At 33.4% G+C, this 27,914-nt stretch overlaps 1 protein-coding gene across 2 annotated transcripts in view; it reads left to right on the forward strand.

The window, feature by feature from the left end:
* Nucleotides 1–27,914, forward strand: part of nclb (no child left behind) — a 288,007-nt gene that overhangs the window by 170,165 nt on the left and 89,928 nt on the right. The window lies entirely within an intron of this gene.

The following is a 27,914-nucleotide window of genomic DNA, read 5'->3' on the forward strand; positions in this document are numbered from 1 at the left end:
TTGTAAGATAGCCACTTACGCATGAACATTACGTTGCCAGTAAGTAACTTTTTTTGTTACGGTTTTTTTTTCGAAATCTTAACTTTTTAGACTATAAAAATATGTACGCTGCGGGAAATTGATTCGGTTACCGTTAGGCTAACTTCACTCCTTACATTTTCTGCTAAACTCTTATACCATACTATAGCGCGAAAACGGTAATTCAATTTCCTACAGTGTGCTTGCCTGACATTTGGATTTCACTCATTTTTTTAATTTGAACATTTTATTTTACTATGTTACATACTCTAGATGATTTATATACTTGCCGTCTTTTTTTTACAGACGGAGCTTGTTTTTTCGTGGGATCTCATATCGTTTTGTACGAAAGTAGGACAAAATAAAAAGTTATTGTTTTAACTGATCCAGATATAAAGGAACTTTCTGAACTTCCTAACATCCCAAAGAGCAATACTTATCTAATCTAAGCATTAATTTAATAATATTACCTCTTAATTTGCATTTACAAATATGTTTAGTATTATTATGCATATATAGAAAATTAATTAAATTTCCAAAGCTTCATTTTAAAAACCTTAAGTATCACTGATATATTTTATAGTGTTATATAATTTTTGATTAGATCAATTTATTATCAACAAATAAAGTTGTTAATTTTTTATGACTAAGTGTAAAAAGTAGAATAGATATTATTATCTGTAATAAGAAAACTTACACAATCTTTTAATGGACCTTTAATATATTATTTAAACATTATTTAATGAGCCTTGAAGATAGGAATTGCAAGGCCTGGAAGTTATATGTCATTCGTGCAAATTTAGTCAATTTTTTATATTTCTGAGAGGTTTAATTTTATAAATGAAATTTACATTTTAGTAGTTGCTGTGAATGTGTATGTGTGAAAAAGTTATAGCATTTCATTATAGTTTTAGTTGTACTACATAGGAAAATGACTGATAAAACCTCCTGTGGAAACCACTAGATAATGCAGAATCAGTTTTAAATTTTTGATATTATTTATATTTTTAGATTAATCATTGTACAATAAGAGAATAGAGGAATCTTTTGACTTTTCTGATATTTTTGAGATTTATTGATCTTTACAAAAATTATTTGAGAAGCATTTTATACATTTAGAAGGGAAAATGGACTGCAAAACTCTGAATTAACACAATATTGATGGAATGTTAGTCAATTTTTGACATTTTGGAGGATCTGGTCTCTTACGCATGAAATTTGCAATCTACCAGTTTTTGTGCAGGAATTAGAGTGTTTCAATGTAGATTTAATTCACTACACTATGGCACAGATTTTAATAACTGCAAGATGGATAAGAAACAAAAAAAAATACAGTGTTTTATTCATAGAGATTTATTGTCCAATCTCTAGCAGATTATTTTAGGTATTAAATATATTATTTAACATGTCTTTTGACAACCGTTAAACTCATTATACATTATTCATGAAGATTTTTTTAATTATCAACTCACACAAACACAATGATGCTTTTACTGTTAACCCATATACCACATATAATAAAAAAGACATTTTTATTATGTTTTAGTCAACTTGATGGTTATATTTTTTTAAGATGATGTGCGGTATATGACCTTTGCAAATATCTTATCAATTTTGAAACCATTAAATTTCATTTTGATACCAGATAATAATTTCTACAGCTTATATTTATAATTTTAGATATCTTACTAGCTATACTATTTAATTTCTTCAGCTGATGTAATTACTGACACTGTTCTACTTAACAACAGTTATAAGTTAAACCCAGAGTTAACTTTGCTTATTAAGAGATTACAGTTCTTTTGCGAAAGATTTATTTCAATGACAATGCAGACTCTTGTATATATTTCATAAAATCACAAATGTTTGGTTATTATTTTATAACAAAATATTTATACTGATTTTCTAAAAGATCATGTCCAAAATTTAGAAAATTTTTCAGAAGACGATATTTTCTTTTTACCTTGATTAGAGAAATGTAGATCTATATTTATTTTTAATACTTCGTTATATATTGTAATTGAATATTAAATAATATTCAGCAAATATTATTCTACTTTCTTCTAATCGCTGTCATAAGAAAGTTTTATTGTCTCTTGAAAAATTGTCTGAATATAGGATATAGTTTTTTGAATAGTTCGTAATTTCAGGAAAAGGGAAAAAACATGCATTTTGTTAATGATTTGGATACTCAAAATATAACATGAATTTCAATTACTTTAACAGTTTCTATCAATTGATATACTCCTGATAATGATCGAAGAACATTAATGTTGAATATAAATTTCTAATTGGCACTGTTGTAAATATCAATCTAAGCAGATCCAGTCATTTCTGTCCTCTCAGCAATGAAAAAATAGAGGTTTTATTTTAATTTAATCTGAAAAAGAACTTCCAAAAGTACCAAAAAGTTTATTACCTCCTGAATAGCAAAATATAATGTTCTATTTATCTAATCGACGATTCCTGTTATCATTATTAATAGATTTTATTTCTGAATTTAAGAAACTAACACTACTATAGTCACCATAAAATACGTAACCTTACTTCATTAATGGGTTAAATACCATAAATACACAAAACTATACATTACATTACACAGTATTCGCCGGATTAGTTATATCAATTTTATTTGACAGTTCAAATCGAGCTATATTCTATGGCCTGTGCATAACTGGTTTTGTCGTTGATTTTATATAACGATCAACTTTAGGGCGAGAAAGACGTTTCTAGGGGAACTACACGAAACAGACATTTCTCGGGGAACTAGACGACATAGATGTTTCTAAGGGATTTAGATGATACAGAAGTTTTTAGTAACTTCGATCATTTTTTGACAGAAAGAAAATCAAAGAATATGATAAATCAAGCTTACATTAACGGATTTTAATGTATATGGTCTTATTTTAAAGCTTTTGTAAAATGTTTTAAAGTAAAATGATTCTCTGTTCATGACATATATGTATACATTCATATAGAAAAAACAGTTAAAAAAAATTTTGAGGTTAGGGCGGTCAAACTTGCTGTTCCGTAGCACAGTGCGAAAGAATAACGATAGAATTTTTTTAATTGCCCGCCATACGATCGAATATAAGAAGGTAGATCTACATACAGGGAGTGGGGATAGAAAAGGTGGAAGGGATAGAAAAGGCAGAAGTAGACAAGTCGTCATCGAAAGAGGTAGATTGAAAAATACGGATATAAGTATATTGCTTGTAAAACATTGTGTTTAAGTAAGATACGTGTGGGTTTTTATGCCTCTGGCTTTTCCCACAGATGAGCAATAAAGAAATTTTCATAATTGGCTCAAGACAAGTGTTTAATTTAATTGAATATATTGTTCCCTAAGTAAATATTTAAAATTAGTAGTTACTTCCTATAAGTGGGTGGATGCCCTATGTATATTGTAAAGTTCAATATACGTGACACTTGCTGTATAAAGAGGTAGTGCCTCGACGGCATATACTATATGTATATAGATGTACTTACCGTCGAAACACTACCGTGTTTCTTGATTTATTTGTTGCTTCAATAATCTTAATATATATATTTAAACAAATTTTTTTCTGTTTTTGTTAATTTTCCTAATGCACTTTAGTAGATAATCTTCTGGCATTTCCAAAAACATGAAATAATTTTACAATCTGTCAGCAAGTGAGGACGCTGCATGCGAAATAGCTTTTGCCCTGTAATGACGGTATACGGATTCCCGTTAAACATAATTATTAAATATTAAAACCCTTTTTTTTTACATATTTTTTAATCTAATAGAGTAGTGACAATATATTAACATTCCACGATGAAAAAAAAAGTTTTTGAATGGAATCAAACTCGAATCTGGGGTATGAAAGACGGAGGATTGAAACAAATGTCTAAAAAGAATTCTTATTCGACTTGTTGGATAAACGAATGTGAAATCGAGAGGGAGAGAGAGATCCGAGAAAACTGTCGTTCTTACTCCCACTTGAAGTATAGTATACCGAAGTTGTGCGAAGCTAAACGATGTTACCCGTTTCGGCTGAAAACGCCACTCTCGGTACACCGGTCTTTCAAAGTTCATAACTAATGTTATAAGCGTTAAAAAAATTTGGGCAATACATAATTTTAAAGCTAGAAACCTGTCCTTTCCAATGGTAAAATCGAAGTTGCTAAAAAAAAGGCTAATTATGTGAGAATGTCGTTTAAACATAAGAAAAGCAGGATTTTTTACTCTCTTTCTATTTAAATTGGGTTTTCAAAGACTTTTCCTTCAGTAATTGACTTGGGAACTTTTTAACCGGTAGAATAAATGTGTGAAGCTAAAGAATACATAATTCAACAATTGATTTTTCGCTTCAGTATTTTCAAAATTACGCCCAAGACACTACATTTTTTTTTTATTATTTTAACGTCATTAAGCTGCTACCTGCAACTTATTTGACTTCCACAATGTTTTCACAAATGATTTTTACATTAGAAAAATATTAATCATTTACATAGTAATTTCTACAATACTAGTATTAACGATAATAACCTAGCAATTATGGTTATAACAATTTTGATGACAATATTTGTAAGTATATAATAGATACATGTATAAATATATAAATAGGCTACCATACGTTAGTGTTCATACTCCCCTTTTTTTATTTTTTTTTTTTACAAGATTATATTTGTAAATTACAATTCGCAAAACATTTACATATATGTGTTCACATGCCGCAATCATGGGAGTTGAGATAATTGTATTTATGTGTAGCGGTAGTTGGAGCTTTAGCTTGAATAGTTTCTTCAGGAGTGTGCTTCTTTCTGAGTCATGTACAGGACATTGCCACAAAATGTGGTTCAGATCATGGACACTAGTGTTACAATAGCATAATGGGCTATTTATAACTTTTATTTTAAATAAAGAAGCTCCTAGGTTATAGTGATTGGCTCTGCACCGATTAATGGTTACAATATGGTGACGTTTTAACGAAGTGTTATAGAACCATGGCTTAGATATGTAAGAATCAAAATTTTCAAAGTAATTTTTCCCTTTAGATTCAGTTTCTTCTATATGCACGTTTTTAGTTTGGGATTTCATTTCTTCTTTATAAGTTTCGTGGAAATCCGTGTGGGGTATTACTATTCTAACTGAGCTGATTGACTTTGTGGCTAATTTCGCCAGTTTATCTGCTTCCTCGTTACCAACTAGCCCAATGTGAGCAGGCAACCAAACAAATTCAATAGAGTAGTCTGGGTTTTGCTTTTTGAACTTGTTGAATTTATGTTTTATATCTAATGTATGTGGATTGTAATCGGTACTAATTTGTATCTTTTCAAGTGCCGATAGGGCGCTTAATGAGTCGGAGAAGATTATGAAATTTTTGGAAGAGTTTTCAATCGCAATATCAAGTGCATTGGATAAAGCAAAACTTTCTGCCGTGTATATTGATGCCTTATTATCTATGGAGAAGTTCTTTTGCAGTTTTAATTCTGGACTGAAGCAAGAGGATCCTACATAGTTGGCTTGTTTTATTTTACTGCCATCGGTATATATGGTATATGCTTCCTGTGTGTGTGTTGAGATGAATTTATTCAATATACTGTTGGGATCAATAGAGCTGTTATTCTTTAAGATAGGCCCTAAGTCTTTATTGATTTTTATGGAGGTTACAACGTCTTCAAATTCATTAGAATATAGGTCTGTTGTATCATATTTATTCAGTTGACAAATGTCCATCAAGTATTTAATACATTGTTTAATTATTGGGAGCTTTCTATTTTCTTTCTTACGAAGCATATTATGATACTTTAGAAGAGTTTGTTTGCTAGTTGAGTCAGTATCTAGCCAAGTTTTTGTTATGGTGCGACTGCCCAAATAGATTGCTCGGTCTTTGATGAAAGACAGTTTCGATTCTGCATTTATGATATTAGTGGGTGTGGAATTTCTATATCCTAATGCCAATCTAACTGCTATTAGTTGTATTCTATCTAATTTTCTTATATTTGCACTCTGATTGGGATAATAGACAAAGAGTCTGTAGTCGATTATGGGCCTGATGAAACTTTTGTATAAGATTAAGAGTGTGTGTGGATCTGAGCCCCACCATGTGCCTCGCAAGAATCTTATCATATTCATTGCTTTCATACATCTGGCCTGTACCGATTCAATTTGTGGAAGGAAGGAAAGTTTGTAATCGAACATTATGCCAAGAAAGCGAACCATTTCACTAGATGTTATGATACAATTATCTATATTGATATTTATACTTCCTGGTTTACTGTTATTTACATTGAAATGTGTTAATACTGTTTTTTCGGGAGCTAATTCTAAACCTAGATTATATAATGCCTTTTTTACTATTGTAACAGATTTCTCGATTAAATTTACACTTCTTTTTAGGGGAGATACTTTTGAGTATATCACAATATCATCTGCAAATTGTAATACAGATGCGCTTTTTGGAAGTTCTCTAATTATGTTTCTAACATATATAATGTATAAGAGAGGGCTAAGAACTCCTCCTTGGGGAACACCCTTGCATACTGTTCTATATGTCATTTCTTCATTACCGTTCCCACTACTCATACTGGTGTAGAATATGCGTCTTTCATATGCCAAAAAGTGAATGAATTTGATAATATTATAAGTGCAGCCTATATCTGAAAGATGCTTTAATAAGATGTTCGAATTTACGTTATCGAATGCTCCCTTAACGTCCAAAAACGCAGCAACAACATGCTTTTTGTTAATGAAAGCTGAATTGATGTCCATTGCTAAATTCATTATATTATTTACGCATGATTTTCCTTTTCTAAAGCCGTGTTGGCTGTGCTGCAGTAATTTATTTGTTTCGCAAAACCATTGTAGCCTATTTTTCACCATTGCTTCAAACAGTTTGCACATGCACGAGGTCAGAGCTATTGGTCTAACACTTGTACTATCCGTTTTGCTTATAAAGTGTACATAGGAATTTTTCCAGTCATCAGGATAGCTGTTGGTTGTAAACATTTCGTTGTATATATCTAATAGTAATAGGTGATATTTGATAGATAATTTTTTGATTACTTCATAGTTTATGCCATCCATCCCTGGTGAAGATTTTGTTTTCATAGCATAAAGCGCAGCATTGAGTTCCATATAGTTAAACTGTGTTTCAAAAAATGAATTATTTGCACACTTCGGGATCCAAGATGGATCTGTGTTGACCCATGGAGGACTGATTTTCTCTAACGCTTCTTGGCGTGATCTTTTCAGCGAATGGTCGTTTACTGGCGTGGATGGTTTAATTTTGGTCCATTTATTTTTGAAAATTTTGCATTTATTCCACACATATGTTGGGTTGGAGTCAAGATTGATACTTTCAGCAAATTTTTTAAAACTTTCTCTTTTATTTTTCTTGAACGATTTGATTGCTATGGCTGAAATTCTTTTATGTTTTATAAATTCTTTTGAATTTCCACTCTGCATCCATCTCTTGTATGCAGCTTTTCTTAGTCTTTTCATTTCGTCGCATTCTTCATTCCACCATGGGACTGGATTGTAATGTTTTCTTTGTATTTTATTGTTGTTTTTGCTTGTTGTACTATTTATTAAAGATTGTGATATAACTTCCATGAAGGATCTGTATTCATCGTTAGGAGTTAGGTTTATGAAATCTTTGGAATAAAAGATACGGTATGACTTCTCTAGCTCAGCGTCAAAAAACTCCCAATTGGTTTTTATGGACATTAGTTTAAATGAACTTCTATAGTAACAGCATTTTTCTACACTTATAGTAATTAGTAACGGAAAGTGATCTGAACCTCTCGAATCCTCATCCGTGCTATATTCAATTTTGTCTGCAACATTACTATTGGAAATCAACAAATCTAAGTTTGATTTTTGCCCCGTTTGAGTATTTATATGAGTGAGGGAGTCAAGGTTGTGAATAATTAGGTCGTTTTCATTGACACTTTCATATAATCTGTGGCCATTATTGTCTGTTTTAGAGCATCCCCATATCTGATTATGTGCATTGAAGTCTCCGACTAAGATACAGTGAGAGTTGTAATTAAGGTTTACATTTTCTATTATGGTGTTCCATTGGGTTTGTGAGAGGACAGTGCCTGGAGTTCTGTAGCAGATTATGATATCTAATTGTGGTGATATGTTTTTAATTGTTATTCCAAACATTTCCACAGAGATGTCTGGAGATTTAATATTGTCTAATGTTGAAAAAATTAGATTTTTCCGGATGCGTGTTAGAATGCCCCCTCCTCTGGAATGTGTTCTGTCCTTTCTCAACGTGGTAAATCCTGCAAAATTAGGATTATTCGAATCTGGACTTGAAAGGGTATTTAACCAAGATTCAACGCAGATACAAATATCCAGGTTCGTTAGCATGGTTAGGAGTTCTTCTTTACGTTTATTGAAACTCCTCACATTCCAGAAACAGATTTTGAGACTATTTTTGTAACTTTTATTATTGTTGTTATTATTAGATGTGCTGGACATTTTGATTGAAATTGAAATGATAAGATAAACTACAGATTTTAAGTATTCATGGAACAGTCAGATTCCTCATCCTCTACCGAGGAGTTTGAGATGGAGTGATGAGCAAAAATGTTATTGTTGATTTTTCTTTTTATTCTTGCACATCTGGCTTTTAAGCTTTTGTCTTCAGTAAGTGAGTATGTTAGATCTAAAAGATTTATTATTCCTTTATGGTTGCTATTGTATTTGTCCGCCACTCGCACAGCGTCATTTTGACTTTTGCCAAAGCTATCTTCGAGAAATGATTTAAATTGGTTGAACGTAAGGATATATTCATCTGGAGAATTTTCCATAGTTTCCTTGACAGACATCAATGCGTTCTCTATTTGTGTGGTTCCCCCTGGAGTATCAATAGTGTCATTAAAAATTTTATCATTTTTTGGTTTGTTTGCACTCGATTTTTTAAAAGCCTCCTCTCTGTTTTTACATTGATTTTTGTACATATCCCTGTTCAGAGGAGATGTTATAGTATTATCTAGCTGCGGAGCATGAAAAGTTGTGATAACAGAAATTGTAGAAGACAAAGAGGCTGCCTGTCTTTTCAATGTATTGGAGTCTAAGATTGGAGCAGGTTGTGGGATTACCGAATCTAAGGATAGCTTGTCAGTTACTATGTTTGGGGCTTTTTTGTTAAGATTAGATGGGTCGAAATCGAAATTCAGATTGGCCTGAGTCTGTGGTATTAATGAGGAGAGAGGATTAGCAATATTTCTTGTTGAATTTGTGTTTATATTGGGGCAGAGTTTAGCGATGTGGCCACTTTGTTTACACACATAACATTTAGTGAGGTCTGTACTGAAATATATCCAATGCGGCGTGTCTTCATATACAATCTGTAGGGATTCGGGTATTAAATTTTCGTGTTCTTGTTGTATATACACTTGTCGACGAAAGGACATAATGTGTGATCTTCCCGGTTTAGATAAGCTAGCTTTTAGGTGACTTACTTGGGATACAGTTTTGACTCCTAATTTCTGTAAGCAGGCCAATAACACTTCGTTGGAGATGTGAGGGCTAACGTTTGATATGACAACTCTGATGTTTTTTTCCATCAGTGGCCGTATTTTCAAAGTAATGTCTTTAATTAGTACTGTTTTATTCGTTAATTCTTCTACCAGTTTGGAGTTTGTCATGTAAATACATACTCTTCGGCCTGATATTTTGGAAATAAAGGTAATGTGGTTGATGTCAATTAAGTTTTCTAACACATCTAAGTACTCATCTGTGGAAATGTCTTTTATAGCATCTAGTATGATAGCTTGATCTTTCGTCGGTATCGTTTTTCTTGCAGTAGCATTTGCGTAGGTCACTTGAGGCGTAGGTACATTAGTGATGGGTATTAGAGGTGTCTCGATTGTGGATCTTCTGGTATCAGAAGCCCCCAATTTCGTGGAGCTATGCATTGCGGACTGCCGAAGCAGCTGTTGTGCACAGTTTCACAAAAATCTCTTTTCGCGTCGCAGTATAAGACTAAGACTATATGTATACAGGAGTGTGTTAAGAAGAGTCAACACACACCCACACACACAAAATGATAGGTAAATACAGGCGGAACGTTAACGATAAACACGTCTGCTCGTCGCGACTGCCGAAACCAAACTCACACTATATTTTTGCTATACTTTCATGAATTTTTTATTCGAAAACTACAAGCTTATTTGCAAGGGTCAAGGGAGAAAAAGTTCTTAAAATGCTTCAATGAATTAACCCAAAATTTTTTTAATAGTTTTTGCGGATTTTTTTTATATATAGCAAAATTTTTGCAAAATGGAAAAATAGCTCAAAATTTTTCCAAACATTCTCAACTGTTCTTTAGCTAATTCCGAAGACCTTTTATTTTTCAATTATCCGATCATTTACTTTATGCTTTTGCAAAATGCAATTTTGGAAAACAGTATAAGCAATAGTATTTGCCGCAATTGATGCAACATCTGCTGGTCCTTTGACAACACCCTTCGTAATTACATGCTGATCTTGGTTTTGATTGGTACTTGTGAGATTTCATATCACCCAACTTTGAATTCGATAAATACTTCTACTCACTTCCTTACAAAGATATTTTGTTTTCATGTGAATACTTTGATTTTTGTTGCAAATGTTCCAGATTGTAACAGCATTTGTGACTGACTCTTGAATAATTCGTATAAAAATTTTGAATAGCCGTTTTTTTCAACTTATGCTTGGTGAAGCTTTCTTACATCGAAAGTCATGTAACTCAATCCCTCCCATGTATTTATTGTATAATATGAAAGCAAAAGGAAATCCTATTTCTGTTCTATCGCAAACATTTTGCGAATATCTTTTCATTGGTTTGATAGGGGTCACACCGACCAATGTAGATAAAATAGTAACTTCTCTTTGGAGTCAATTACACTGATAAAATTCAGGTTACTATTCTTGTCACGTCTTACTTTGAACGATCCTCGTGGAGCTTGTTTTTCAAATGTGTGCTTTCCTTTTATTCTGTCTTTACGAAATGTTCCTGTCGATCGTAAACCATATTTGCTCAAATAAGTTACTAAATCTGGACTGGTAAAATAATTATCAAAGTAAATATGATAGTTAGATAATTTTCTTTTTGAAAATCCGATTAGAAGTGGATTGATCACTTGTAAGACTACTCTGGAGTCAAGTGGACATCAAGATAACTTTATTCCAAAACTTTGATCGTCTTTACCACAATAAATGTCAACATTGAAAATATATCCATTAGCTTCACACAATCCCCAAACCTCTATGCCAAATTTGTCAGGTTAGTGGGACAAATATTATTTTAGGCATATGCGCCTGAAAAATCTAATCATCATTTCGTCTACAGAAAGAGCGGTTTAAAAAAAACAAATTGTTGAATTTTGTTTTAGATAAATTCCCAATTTTCCGAACTTTCCCAACTTTGTCATCATCATTTTTATCATGATTTTTAGAATATTTTATTTTACATTTTATTTTAATAAACCTATCGCGCGTTTCATCGCTGAAGGAACAGCAAAGCACATAACGAGAAAGCCCTTTTCCCAATACTCTCTTTGATCATTTCATATGTTGTATGACGATAGCAACAATATCCCTACAAAAGTATTCAGTTCTTCTATAGGTAAATCGAATCCATTTTCTTCACAAGCTTCAATGATACAATTTTTATTTCTAAAGAGAAAAAAAGTTCAAATAATTCTGCAGGTGACATTCAGGATATTTTCTCTGTATTTTATCGCTTAAAAGTAATTTGTCATCTAAATTCCCCAAGCAAACTTTTTCTTCTTCACTCCATGAAAAATATATTTATATGATACATTTAGAAATTAAATGCTCGACTCAGAATTTTCATCATCTGATTCAAAATCTCTATCAGAACCTGAGTTGCATGCATCATGTATTGTTACATACTCATCATCCTCATGACAATATAAATTTTCATTCTAAGTTGATTCAGATTCGTCCTTGTTAGATATTTTTGTTGCTTTCCGTTTGGACATATTTACAATATTTAGGAATTCAGATTTTCAGTGAATAATTTGTTACTATCCGTAGACAGAATGAAATGAAAAGAAGTATTTGTTTATTTTAATGGATTTTTGAGGTCGAGTTTATGCTCTCAAAAATAATTCCGTGCCACCCAGCCAGGTTCAAATCTGGACAATGACAATTCTTTTGTAGCAAATGCAGGAAGAATCTGGGCTGCAATTATCTCTCTAACGCAAAATTTACAAACAATTTCAAATTTCGATAAATGTTAAGATAAATGTAAATGCTTAGAATGGTTCCATAGAAAATGGCTCTGCAGAGAGGAATTATTACGCTGAAAATATTGTTCCGTTGCAGATAAAAATATTTTAAGGTTTATCCAATACTTCTATAATGCAAAGATAGAAAATCTAACAGTAAGCGATAATAACGAACCGTGTTACCATGTAGTGTCGTAAAACCGAGAAAAAAGCAGCTTTTTTAAACTTTAGAAAGTTTTATTCAAACCAGTATGTTTAAATAAAAAATATATCAGGATCAAATACTTTCAGAATTAGCTAAGGAATAGATGAGAATTTGTCAGAAACGTTTTGAGCTATTTTTCTATTTAGCAAAAATTTTACTATTTGCAAAAAAAAAATTCTGCGAAAACTATTTAAAATCAATTGGGTGAATTGTTTGAAAGATTTTAAGAACTTTTTCGTTTTTGACACTTTGCTGATAAGCTTGCAGTTTTTGAGTAAAAAATTCATGAAAGTATTAGCAAAAATTTAGTGATTTGGGTGCCATTTTGAAAATACTGAAGCGAAAAATTGATTGTTGATTTATATATTCTTTAACTTTTAGATATTAATTCCATTGATTAAAAAGGTCCCAAGTAAATTGCTGAAGGGGGGGAGGGAGTCTTTGAATACTCGATTTAAAAAGAAAAAGAGTGAAAATATCCTGCTTTTGTTGTGTTTAAACGAAATTTTCACATAATAAGCCTTTTTTAGCAATTTCGATTTCACCATTGGAAAGGATAGGTTTGAAATTTTAAAATTATGTATTGCCAAAATTATTCTAATGCCTACAACATTAGTTATAAGCTCTGAATGACCAGTGTACCGAGAGTGGCCTTTTCGGCCGAAACGGGTTAAGCGAAGGAGGTCGCATATCTATTCGCACCAAAGTAGTTGTGTGCGGGTATATTAAAGTGCCTTGCGATTCATTCCGATAGATGGCGTTAGGGGCTATATGGTTCGGATATATTTCTGCGATCACTAGAGCTGCCTACCGGCGCGGATTGCTACGGTACACCGTATGAGCAATTTCCCGTTTCGTCCCTGATATGAACATTAGAAGCCCGGCAATTATCATTTTGTGTTACTATTTTTTTTTTTTTTTTTCGAAACAGTTCATTTTTTATCAAGTATTGTGGCTATACCGATTCTGGGGTAAGTGCAGGCGAGGGGAGTGCGTAGCGCGGAGGGCCTATTGTCAGAGGAGGGAGGTCCCCACTCCTCTGACATCATACTCTCACTCAGTCAGCATATGAGTCTCCCCACTTCGCTAACGTTACAGTATACTTTTTTAATTACTTTACGAATATGCTGCAAATTTGATATAAGTTTAGGGACTATATTCGCCCCACCACCAATACGATAGGTTACCTCAGACATGAGGCTTACAATCGGTGTTGGGGTATAACGGGGAACGAGGGACCCATTAACGCTTTGGTCAATCTTCACTGACAGTGCTTAAAGAGTACGGACCCTTATAATCAATCTCACGTTAAATATTTTGTTTGAAATTTCTTTTTTGCACTGATCTAACTAATCATTGTGAAACTACATTAAATGTGTTGTTTTTATTGCTGGTAAGTAAATATTTACATCATTATATCAACTTTTTGAAATTTCATATAGCCTTTATATTTTAAATTGTTGAGAAAATTTTTTTTATGGTTTTGCTACTCGAGAGAATTCAACTGTAATATAAGTGCTTTTTCCAAGTTCTCATAATATTTAAGCATGCTTACTTTAATTTGTTGATAATTTTGATGAATTATGAAAAACTAAATTATTAACATTACATCTCTTTTTTGCAGCTAGACAATGCAGCGTTGTTCGTTTGTGCAAGAAAGCAAGAATTATAAATCAATACATGCGGATTTTGAATGCCAATGTAAAGAAAAACGAAGGATCCCCTTAGCAAAAGTCGTCCTATTCAGACTATTAGCAGCTACATTTGAATCTATAGAAAGAAACGAAAGTACTAGCTCAAATACTATTCCTACTGTGGATGATTTAGCCATAATCGGCGAATTCATTGCGGAACGGGAAGCTGCTCTATCCCCTACCTGGTCCTGCAAAGTTGGAAATTTATCCATGTTAGACGGAAGTGTATAGACATTCCAGCAGTTTCAGTGGTTTTTGCTACAATTGTAGAAATCGTAGTCATAAGTACCTTGATTGTCCAGAACCTCAGCCTGTGTTCACCTGAGCTAAATTCACTGTATTTTTCAAAATTGATTATTTTTTACTAGTCTATAAACACTAATCTACAATACGTATACGAATACGATTGTGTACTATATTGTGGTATATGTTAAAAATGGTATTAAAAACAGTCTTGATGCGTTTGATATATTTATTGTAATAGGACTTTGCCCTTGGCAGAAACGTACAACTCGATTCTTAACAGAAACTTGTCTCACCCTCTTTTTCAATGATTTTCTTCCCTCACATACAGGCCCTCACCACTTATCCATTTTCGATGGCGCCCTCTCACTTGTAGAATTACTACAATCACAATATATTGATAAGAATTGTAAAAAAATAGTGTAAATATTCGTTGTTGTACCGAAAAAGAGACAAAGTCCAATCGTCGTTGCTGGTTGTAACGCTATTCTCCTTCAGGCCTATATATTGTAAGATATCAGAATGGTTAACCTAAATGATAGGCCTACTCTTATTTAATTTAACCGCGGTATAGATGGAATTGGTAGAGAAAAAGTTACTCAGGATGCCTGGGCCTAAGCTCTGTGAAAGTCGAAACTGGAAAAAGGAAGATCGCACTCTCCCGGATCAACCGTCGAGCGTATTATAGACACGGTAGGTGTTGTCCTATGTTTTTGTTATAACAACAGTGTAGAGCTGTCGCAATGCAAATAAAGAAATTTGATCGTTAATTGATTTTTATCAAAACAGGAATATATTTACATGTTTGTAATTTGAATAAAATATAAATTTATATTAACGGGAAGGCGTATACCGACATTACAGGATGGCTCCACTTGAAACTTTAATTTTCAAAATACTTCGGTATTTCAAAACAGATTTCAATTTTTACAACGGCTTTTGAGTCCTCGGAGAAGCATCTTTTAACTAAAATAAAGCATTTCTCGATTAAAACAAAATATAAAAAATTCGGAACAACAAAACTATTATATTTTAAAAATAAAAATGGAATTGCGAAAACAGGTTTTTTTATTCAAAAGAGTTTACTTCAAGGATTGTAAAAAATCTAAAAACACTTCGATTGATTCTGAGATAAGGCCAAACTTTGAAAATTAGTAATTTGTATAAAATTCCATATGGTAACCGTGAGACTGAACATACACTGTGGGAAATTGAATCGTGGCCATTTCAGTTAACTTCACCTCGTACTTCCTTGGCCTAAACTAAACTATAGAAAAAATCATTTATGTTGGTATCTTGAAACCGACTATAGCAAATAGTGTAGCCAACTAAAAATAATATCTGTTACTTACATATAGTCAACTCGTCGTTAGTTCGTAAAATAGCAAATGTCAATTACGAAGTGTCAAGAGCTATTTGTAGCGCAAATTATCATTTTAATAGATATTTTTTCAATAAAAACTTAAAATTTCTCTATTGCAATGGAATCTAATTAATTTTTTTAAGTACACTGCAGAACAGCTGAATCAAATGAAGTGTTATGTAAAAAAAGCATAATAATTATCAGATAAGTATTCAAACTATAGTGGAGAATACCAATTAGAAATATTTCTTTGTTAAAAGGTTTTTACAATTTTAATTACAGGAGTTATTATACTAAGGAGGAGCTAAGGTTAACAGTGTAGACAAAAGACCGCTGTTATTCGTGTAAAATGTAAGGTGTAAAAATAGGTTCATCAAATAAAGCTAAATAATTGCTTGGGTATATATAAATATTTGTATTTACATATTAAAAACAATAACATTTTGCATATTTTTAATAAAAAATTTAATTCCAGGCATACTGGACAAAAAAAAATTGGAACTTGTTGGGGTCCCTTGACAGACATTTTCACCGCTTCAATTAGTCCATCAATTCTTGATCAGGAAAATTAGGTAGATCTTCTAAAATATTAAATAATTTTGCATGGTAAGAATTATTTGTGTCATTGTAAGAAGTTTTTATCTATTTACCTTCAATAGTCAATTGCATTGCCATTATTTTCTATTATATTCGTATCAACCTATTTGGGACAGAGTTGACTAAATTTAAACAAATTTCAGGCTCTCCTCTAAGGTCTTCCCATTCCCTCATCACATGTTGCCTTAATGCACTCTTCGTTCTCTCAGCCTCTGGCCTCCAACATTTCGTGATTATACCCCATATGTTTCCTATCACATTTATGTCGGGGGATTTTGATGGCCAGTCAACTAATGATATCTCTGGATGCTGGTTGAACTAATCCTTGGTTTTGTAAGAGGTATGCACGCTAGAATTATCTTGAACGTATTCTATTACAGGATTTCATTTACTGGATAAAAAGCTCTTATTGTTGGTAACATTACATCCTCTAGAACATCTACATACACATCAGAGTTCATTTTGGTATCAATTGCATGTAATTATCCAATACCATGCTTGGATATCCATCACCAAAATACTAATGAAATCCTAATGCTTCTATCTCTTGGAAAAACATATTTTTCCTCCAGCTTTCCATCATCTGATCTCCAGACATGCATTCGCCCATCTGCAGTGGAAACGAATACTTTTTCATCCGTCCAAATTACCTTTTCCCAATACTCTTCCATTTTACTTATATGTTCTAAGAGCAAATCCAACTCTTCTTTCTCTATGTTCATTTGTATACTTTATTTTTTTACAGGGACGATGGCAATGGATTCCCTGACGATGCAGAATATTGCGTATTGTTTTCGGTGTAACATTCGAATTGATTTCATTTAAAATCATGGCAGATGGCTGGAAAGGATTATTTGCCATTGAATTGACAATAATTCTATTTTCTTCTGCTGTTGTCTTGGCAAGTCCATGATTACTCTTCCTACAGTCTTGTAATCCTTCTAGGCCATTCTGTTCATAACGATAAATCCACTTACTGACTGTGTGTCTGTTTAAATTCAACTTCCTTGCAATTTCAGAAATTGTATAATTTTCATCTTTTAAAGCAATGATCTTTCCTTTCAAAAAGATATCTTTCTCTCTTTGATTCATGGTTACCTTTGTTTAAACAATTTCGACTGAACTGTATCCCACAGTCTTATGTTTTTTCTTCAATTGTTTTTCCATAACTTCCATTAAAAAAAAGAATGTACAAAACATTAGAATGTGGGATACAGTTCAGTGGAAGTTGTTTAAACAATGGCAAGCATGAATCAAAGAGAGAAAGATATTTTTATAAAAGGAAAAATCATGGCTTTAAAAGAAGAAATTTATACACTTTCTGAAATTGCAAGGAAGTTGAATTTAAACAGACACAAAGTCAGTAAGTGGATTTATCATTATGACCAGAATGGCCTAGAAAGATTTCAAGACCATAGAAGAATCAATCATGGTTTTGCCAAGACAACAAAAGAAGAAAATAGTATAATAGCGTAAATTCAATGGTAAATAATCCTTTCCAGCCTTCTGCCATGATTTTGAATGAAATCAGTTCCAACGTTACCCCTAAAACAATCTGCAATATTTTGCATCACCAGGGAATCCATTGCCACCGTCCCTGCAAAAAAAATAAAATATACAAATGAACATAGAGAAAGAAGAGTTGGATTTGCTCTTAGAACATATAAGTAAAATGGAAGAGTATTGGGAAAAGGTAATTTGGACGGATGAAAAAGTATTCGTTTCCACTGCAGATGGGCGAATGCATGTCTGGAGATCAGATGATGGAAAGCTGGAGGAAAAATATGTTTTTCCAAGAGATAGAAGCATTAGGATTTCATTAGTATTTTGGTGATGGATATCCAAGCATGGTATTGGATAATTACATGCAATTGATACCAAAATGAACTCTGATGTGTATGTAGATGTTCTAGAGGATGTAATGTTACCAACAATAAGAGCTTTTTATCCAGTAAATGAAATCCTGTAATAGAATACGTTCAAGATAATTCTAGCGTGCATACCTCTTACAAAACCAAGGATTAGTTCAACCAGCATCCAGAGATATCATTAGTTGACTGGCCATCAAAATCCCGCGACATAAATGTGATAGGAAACATATGGGATATAATCACGAAATGTTGGAGGCCAGAGGCTGAGAGAACGAAGAGTGCATTAAGGCAACATGTGATGAGGGAATGGGAAGACCTTAGAGGAGAGCCTGAAATTTGTTTAAATTTAGTCAACTCTGTCCCAAATAGGTTGATACGAATATAATAGAAAATAATGGCAATGCAATTGACTATTGAAGGTAAATAGATAAAAACTTCTTACAATGACACAAATAATTTTTTACCATGCAAAATTATTTAATATTTTAGAAGATCTACCTAATTTTCCTGATCAAGAATTGATGGACTAATTGAAGCGGTGAAAATGTCTGTCAAGGGACCCCAACAAGTTCCAATTTTTTTTTGTCCAGTATGCCTGGAATTAAATTTTTTATTAAAAATATGCAAAATGTTATTGTTTTTAATATGTAAATACAAATATTTATATATACCCAAGCAATTATTTAGCTTTATTTGATGAACCTATTTTTACACCTTACATTTTACACGAATAACAGCGGTCTTTTGTCTACACTGTTAACCTTAGCTCCTCCTTAGTATAATAACTCCTGTAATTAAAATTGTAAAAACCTTTTAACAAAGAAATATTTCTAATTGGTATTCTCCACTATAGTTTGAATACTTATCTGATAATTATTATGCTTTTTTTACATAACACTTCATTTGATTCAGCTGTTCTGCAGTGTACTTAAAAAAATTAATTAGATTCCATTGCAATAGAGAAATTTTAAGTTTTTATTGAAAAAATATCTATTAAAATGATAATTTGCGCTACAAATAGCTCTTGACACTTCGTAATTGACATTTGCTATTTTACGAACTAACGACGAGTTGACTATATGTAAGTAACAGATATTATTTTTAGTTGGCTACACTATTTGCTATAGTCGGTTTCAAGATACCAACATAAATGATTTTTTCTATAGTTTAGTTTAGGCCAAGGAAGTACGAGGTGAAGTTAACTGAAATGGCCACGATTCAATTTCCCACAGTGTATAAAGTTATTCTATTTTCTAATAACTAGATGGCGTCAGTGAGATGCAATAGGCTGTCTATAGGTGCAATGGAGAGAGAAAGAGAGAGAGAGAGAGAGAGAGAGAGAGAGAGAGAGAGAGAGAGAGAACAATAAAGCATATTCAAATATATTGTGTTGTTATTCTCTCTCTCTCTCTCTCTCTCTCTCTCTCTCTCCGTTGCACCTATAGATAGCCTATATGTGGGTCCGTGGGATAGTGATGGATGGAGGTTAAAAAATTCTCAATTGCAGAGGTATCATTCTTTATTACACTAGTTCGTACCTTTATAATGTATTAGTATAGACCCACATCGAGTCCTTACGGTAAGACGGTTCGAAAAAGAAGGAACAAGTCGGAGACAGTGATGGGAACTTGTGGGAATTCGGTATCCCCACCACGCCGCCACTAGCTAGCACGCACACAGTGCCAGCGGTACATCGGTGAGCCAACCCCACTACTGTCGCCGCTCGCTGGTCACGCACACAGCTACATCGTTACGTGCGTGTCTCGGCTTTCGCCCTTGAAGTTCGGTTAGCTCCGTTGAGGTATGAGTACGAGAGGGATGAATATACTTTTTTCTCGGACCTCTCTTTCGCTCTCTATTTCTCCCAAGTTTAGCCAACGAGCCGCGCCAAACTCCTTTTCCACAGTATCGGCCGGCTCGATACAATGGGAAAATAAATTTACTTTTTGACAATTATAATTCATGAAAATTTTTAAATGTTATTACAAATTGATAAATATTCTGAAAATGGTAAAAAATTATTGTGGAAAAAAAAATTAAAGTAACAAATAAATAATATTGTCCGTGACAGTAATTGAAAGAAAAAATCCTTGTTATATTGCACAAAATTATCACTGAAGTGTGACATTTAAAATTCATTTAACAAAAAAAAATTATACGAAAATACATTAAAGATTGATTAATATGAAAAAATGGTTAAAAATTAGTTAAAAACTCGACCAGTCTCTTGCAATATCACTGCACCGATAGCAATTCGGATTTGCAAATATGACCAAATTCATTAACATGTACTATGAAATGCAAAAATCTGACCTAATTTCTATGATGAGAGCTTAATAACAGAAAATGTGAGGCTGCTCGGAAATTTCTTCGGTTATTTTCCAATATGGAACACCTAAGCGAACTGAAATATCCTAAACTATATGCAAAAATAATAATACGAAATAAAATTAGGACTTAATATATCACAATGTGAAATAATGTCAAACAATAGCTCAAACCCACTATTTTCAAATTTTTTTATGCAAAATTTGAGTGTAGAAGGTACTTCTGCCTTGAAACTTTTGCAAATTCATATATAATTGTTAATAGCTAAATAATTATTGCTCCAGAATTTACTTAAAATAAAAGTTTATTGAAATTGAGTTTTACGCTATGATATTGATAAATCTGACTTTATCTCTGCATTGAGAGACAAATAACTCAATTTCTTATGCTTCTCGAATTTTTCTTCGGCTATAATCTGGTATAATAGTCTGAATGAACACAAATAGATGCTATTAATTATCAACAAATTATGTGGGAATCAAAATTGGGGATTCTAAGCTATGCTACAAAATAATGACCAGAAATGGCTAAAATTGTCCAATTTCAAATTGATTTTCTACAAAATTGGAGTATCGTAGGCGCTTTCGGTTTGAATTTTTTGCAATTTCAATTATGTCCGAAGAATCATCCGAGAAATACGAGAAATTCAATTATTTGCCTCTGAATATTTGCATAAAGTCAGATTTTTCAATATCATGAAGTAAAACTCAATTTCAATAAACTCACCATTTTAGAGCTTTCAGAATTTCGGGCAACTTCAGCTTTAGAAGAAGAGCGACTACCGCTAACCAACACACTTTTATATGTCATCCGTGTAAAGTGATGTAGCGTTTACCCAAAAACTCTAAGCAAATCAAAATCTTTTTCCTCATTTAGATTTTAATTTTTACAAAATGCTTGTATATAGCCATTAATTAATTACATTTGGTAATAAATACATATAAAATGCATTGTTATTATATCAAATAATAAGTTGAGGTACAATAAACTCAATGTTTTTATATTAATCTGCTAACAAATACATTTTTTGTGTTTATTATAGAGTCCAATAAGTTAATGGTTATTAAAAAAAAATACTTGTAATGAAAAAAAAATGAAAAAATTTTAAGCTTCGTCAAGACTCGAACCCGAGCCTGCCGCGTGACAAACGGCTGCCTTACCATCTGCGCTACAGTGCTCACTTGGTGTACCAAAAGCAAAACAGCCTTTTAAAGACTGGCTACAATTCTTTCATTAACTTGTCATAAACGATTAAGAAATAGCTGCAATAATAAATACACTTATTTACACAGCATTATTACACTAAATTTATTATGTTTTTAATTTGAAGCATACATTTTGCATGAAGATATGATAGTTTAACGGTAACCATGCAGTACATTAAATACAAAGTTATTCATATGCTACATTGTCGTAAATTATTCGAGTACACGTAACATATATTGTAATATTACTTTATTAATTTACGACAATGTAGCAATGGTGTGTGATAACATTAATTTAAGGCTTTATTTACCTATTAAATCAGTAATAACTTAAAGATAAACAATATAAATATTTATCCATTTTGCAATTGCCCTCAAAATAGAAGGGAAAAATCATATTAATATTTAATATACAAGGTTTTGAAGATTTTTTCAATAGCTTTCGAATGGATCTAGGAAGAAATTTATATCTTTATTATTAAAAAAGTTATGATGCTTTTAATATACACTAGCGTTTAAAAGTTTAAATACAATAAAGTGAAAATCGACCCATTTTTCAAGTTTTACATCTTTACTCCAAAAAATTTTATAATCAAAGTAAGTAATAGTAATTTCTCGCCCAAACATCAAATTTTTCCTGTAGGAGTTTTTGTGTAAAATTATTGATTTCTAGGTTTTATGAAAGTAGTGGAAATTGACAATTGTTTATTAAAACTGTCATAACTTTTTTAATAATAAAGATATCAATTTCTTCCTAGATTCATTCGAAAGCTATTGAAAAAAACTTCAAAACCTTGTATATTAAATATTAATATGATTTTTCCCTTCTATGTTGAACGCAATTGCAAAATAGACAAATATTTAAATTGTTTATCTTTCAGTTATTACTGAGATTTAATATGTAAACAAAACCTTCAATTAATTTTATCGCACACCAATCGAAAGAACTTTAAATAACCTTTCGATTGAAATATGGTACACTTCTATACCATTTTTTGGAAGAAATTTATAAAAGTTGAAAGATGGGTCGATTTTCACTGTAGTGTATTCAGACTTTTGAGCGGCAGTGTAAATTCCGAAATATTGCAAGATCTTAGTCGATTAACAATTTTATCTAGATTTAAAAATTAAAACATGGTCTCATCAATTTATTACGATATTGGTGAACCTATAAAAGAATGTTAAACAATATTTATTAATTCCATGCATGTTTCCTGATTGAAGATAATAAATAATACGCGTAAGTTTACCGAGAGCTATTCAAATTAAACGCTCGATAAATTCGGTAGTCAGAATAATAAAGACAATCTTTGCTGAAATGACATAATAGAAAATCAATATCAGCTAAGAGTTCATCATTTTGTTTTGTATTGCTTAACCGATTCAATTGTTATTGATTTGCCTGATTAATCATCCTTTCTTCCCACGATTGAACCGCTCTATTGAATCAGGCCAATAAGAAAACAGCGGTTCATGAAATTTCACAAACACCGATAACTTTTTAATTAAGGGATGTAGAAAAAAAAGTTATAAAGATTTTCAACTCATAATCGGCCACTCTATCGATGGTTTTCGGATTGGCATCGACTTATGAAATACCCAATCCAAAAATTTTGTTCGCAAAGTCCGAAAGTGGTCAGTTAATTGTTATTAACAAATTAATTGTTTAAGTAGCTGTAACATATTCGTTAGTATACACAGGAACATGTTTAATGTAGTAAAAGATGCAGTTTTACAAAAGAAAATTGCATGTGGTTTAAATTTTCAAAAATGTTAATTTATATTAAAGCTATTGCACATTTAATGCGAACTTCACATCTTTTTCGCTTAGCGCGCACAAGTTTAATGATATTTTTTCTTCTATTAGACTGATTGAAATATATGATATGTTATTTTAAAGCCTAAATTTTATTAAACAAAATATAATTATCAACTTTTTTTTCCATTTTGACAAAAATTAATATCAGGATTAGAAATTACAAAATTTCAACGCAATATAAAAATTTAACTTGTTTATACGGATAAAAGGGTAGAAAAGCTGTTGTATATTGCTTATAGAACCTTCTTAATAATTATATACTTTGGTTATTCAACATTTTCTCGTTTGATCCCATGAAAACGCGATTATATTGAGAGTGATATGCGCGTATTCGAGATAAAACTCCCAGCGCAAAAGTACTATGCTTATATTTGTATATAAAATACAAAGCTGTAAATTAGTTACTATAGTTCCATTGTTCAATTAACATTTATAAGACTGCAAAAAAAAATTGTGTGAAGTTAAAGACTTCGCGCTATTCACTGCAATATATGATTTACATTCTGATGTTTGCTTTGTTCATAAAAAGTATAGTTCCGCGTGTTTGTTTCGCACATTTATTGCCTGGAGTTGCATATGTGCATTTGTTGTGTATTCTTATGTATTTTATATTAATTGTGAGTAGTAATATTTTATAACGGGATTTGTGCATTATTTACCAACAAGATAAAAAAGGCTCAAAATTAATTAGTACACATAATAGACGTAATAATATAAGATGTGTCGCAAACGCGCGTATGTAAAAACGAAATGTATCATTGTTTAGGTTTGCTGAAGAGCACACTTCTTATATTATTACGTCCATTATGTGTACTGTGATATAACTGTCTATCCCGAGGGGTAAAATAGAACGGAAGAGAGGAGTGACCCCCTCCGATGGCATTCGAGTCCCAATAGGCGACTTCCTATAATACCCGGGCGCCATCGATATTTAATTTATATAGAACCGAATATTTATTTGAACAGAGGGGGTTCTAACCCTCGTACGCGACGTTAGAGGATGAGGTGCTAATAATTACTTCTCCGAATTCGGTTAACTCTTTTTATTATAATCTTCAGTATCGATACGTTACAATTTCTAATACAACGCAGCTCCAATAGGATAACGCAATGTCACTAATGTGGGCACGGTCTAAGCTGTGCGAACGCGGCTGAAGTCCCGATGACACAGTAGTTACCCTCGCGCTCGAGCCACTAATTTGCGCTCGCGACGGAATCCATTGTGTCGCGCGGTACTCCGCGCGCCACTGGTGGATACCTTAGGTAACTACTACGCGAAGTCACGCGGATGAGTCCCTACTCTCGCGTGCGCGCGTCACTTGACTATTGTCCGGACTAAGCTCCCGCGTACTCAATCACAACAAACGACCCGGATAGTTATGATCCGAGTACGTAAAGTCGCGAATCTCTATGAAAATCTAGTAAGTCCGCGGCCTTGACCCGACTGAAGGGGACGATCACGTTAACCGTCAAACGGGCAACGAACTTATTTAATCGAGAAACTCTTTTTATTTGCGTCTATACACAAAATATAATTCGCCCTAAAGGTCCGACGGAATAACCACTCCGCTAGGTTGCCTGCTCACCCTTGACAGGTCAGCAGGACCAGCCGTTCTCTATACGACCGATTGGTGCTATGAGTCCTAAAGCCCTAGCACACCACGGGACGTCACAGGACTCTAATACACAACGAGTATTCACCCTTATCTCCACTCGAGGTCTCTCTCTCTCTCGTTTCCATTCGAAAATACCCTTCTTTGCACACTCTTAGGGCAGTATTTCCCACTGTCCGGTATGGGTTCGCACCCAAGCGGCGGTCGCTACACTTTAAAAATTCGCAAATTTCTGGTAGCAGCAACTGCTGTCTTGGTTGCAGATTTCCTATCAGTGGCGGGGAATAATCCTGGGCACAATGTGTCGCCTTTGACATCCAAAATGCGTGTGTCGGAGCAGCTCGCGTCAGCAGGTAAGGCCCTGCGCCTGTTTCTCCGTTGCCCTACTACACCCATCGCCCGACACTAGGGAGCCGACAAGTTATCGATCCTAGATCAATAGCCTATCAGTCGTTAACTCCTTAGTTTGCACTCAACCCGTCTATCTAGCGCTTGGGATTAGCAAAGCGGTAGATGGCAGCTATTGTAACGCTGCGGGATCGCAACGTTACAGTACTAATTATTTTTGAGCCTTTTTAACTTGTTAGCAAATAATGCACAAATCCCATTGTAGAATATTACTACTCATAATTAATATAAAATACATAAAAACTCTGTAATGGTTTCTTCTACCACGATGGGCTGATCGTGATGGCTATCTTCCTATTACCTTCGGCCGTCCTTACATTCGGTACTTTTAGGACGCCAGTTGGTCATGTGGGTGGCCAACAACCCAGTGTTAACATAGGGGTCTTACCCCGCCATTCCAATCGTATGCATTTCCCAATGGGCTGATTGGTAGTGCATAGAGAACGGTACGGAAGCCTGGTTCGCTCAGTATGCTAGGTCGTGGAGAGAGGGGAGGATCCCTTACAGGTAGCCCGAGCCTCGCGACAATAGACACACTCTCCCACCCACCCACTCACATATGTGAGGGAAGGTGAGGAGACGAGAACATCATCGAGATCTTTTCTTATAGGGGACTGTCAGGATGGTGCATTCCCGCAATGCCTAAGTCCGCGGAGCTATGCGCGTTGCCATGGACTTAGCGGCGGCACCCGGCATGCAGCAGAAATTTACCATACCTGCACAGATCTCCTATGCATCGATAGCATACAGTGAGTTCGTTGCGTAGGGAGCAAGCTCATCTCACGCACACGGACACACTCGTCGGTGAGCCGGTGTGGTGTACGTCCGCTTTGTGTGACGTCCCAGGCCCGACTCACTCTCTCATTTCCCCCTCCTCAGGGGACTAGAGAATTCGCCTTTCGCAGGAATCCCTGTGCCCATTTCTATTCGTCTCAAGCCATCAAGTTACTTGGCACAGCCCTGCCTTTCTCGCTTAGTCGGCTTGGACTTTTAAGTGGAGCGCCGGTCTTTTTATCCGGTCTTCTGACGGTCCACAGGGATGTTCCTAGACGGTACTTCCCGTCCACTCGGAAACCTATGCACCGAGTCGGTAATGTAGTGTTTGAAGTAACCACTACTAATCGTTAGGTTTTTCTTTAATTTCTTTATTAAATCCGGTATCTTGATACGTAACGAGAGAACCTCGTTACAAAAGACACAACTAATGAACAAATGCAACCTCAGGCAATAAATGTGCGAAACAAACACGCGGAACTATACTTTTATAAATAAAGCAAAATCAGAATGCAAATCATATATTACAGTGCATAGTGCGAAGTTTTTTACTCCACACATTTTTTTTTTTTGAACTATTATAAATGTTAATTGAACAATAGGACTATAGTAACTAATTTATAGCTTTGTATTTTATATAAAAATGTAAGCATAGTATTTTTGCGCTGGGAATTTTTTCTAGAACACGCGCACATTGCTTTCAATATGTTTGCGTTTTCACGGGATCAAAGAAGAATATTTTGAATAACCAAATTATACAGGGTGAGGCACTTAAGCCGCCCCAGAATACGAATGCTGAAAGAGGTGTATCTCTTTAACTATAACAGATATTCAATTTTTCCATAGGACATTTTCGAAGCCTCTTGTTATTTGCTTTCAGAAAGGTTCTATGCAAAAATTGAATATCTTTTATAGGTGAAGAGATACGCGCCTTTCTGCATCCATATTCTGGGGTGGTTTAAGTGCCTCACCCTGTATAATTATTAACCCGCTAATAGGCGCGTGCTTTTTTTTACAAAAATAGGCGCGTGGGGTGCCACGGACACCCCATTTGTTTTTCGTTATTTGACGTAAAATATTTACGAATTCAGATTTATTTTTCAATAAATTTTAACAATGTGACATTCCCTTGGTATACGATAGCAGTTGCATGTCTTTAAGTTATTTTATTAATTAAATGCTAATACTTGTAAGTGACTGCACAAATTTTTCGCTAAGTTACCGATAGATTTCTATTCTTGGGGTGCTTTGGAGACCCCGCGCGCCTATTGACGGGTTAAGAAAGTTCTATAAACAATATGCAACAGCTTTTCTACCCTTTTATCCGTGTAAACAAGTTAAATTTTTATTTTCGTTGAAATCTTGTAATTTCTACTCCTGATATTAATTATTAAAGAAATAGAAAAAAAATCGATTATTATACATTATGTAATAAAATTTAAGCTTTAATATAAGAGATCATATATTTCAATCAGTTCAATAGAACTAAAAATATCATTAAACTTGTGCGCACTATAAGACGAAAAAAATGTGAAGTTCGCATTCAATGTGCGC

Source organism: Prorops nasuta, unplaced genomic scaffold (assembly GCF_024137725.1).
Source record: "Prorops nasuta isolate Cenicafe-Biocafe unplaced genomic scaffold, Cenicafe_Pnas_1.2 PNAS00022, whole genome shotgun sequence".
NCBI lineage: Eukaryota > Metazoa > Arthropoda > Insecta > Hymenoptera > Bethylidae > Prorops > Prorops nasuta.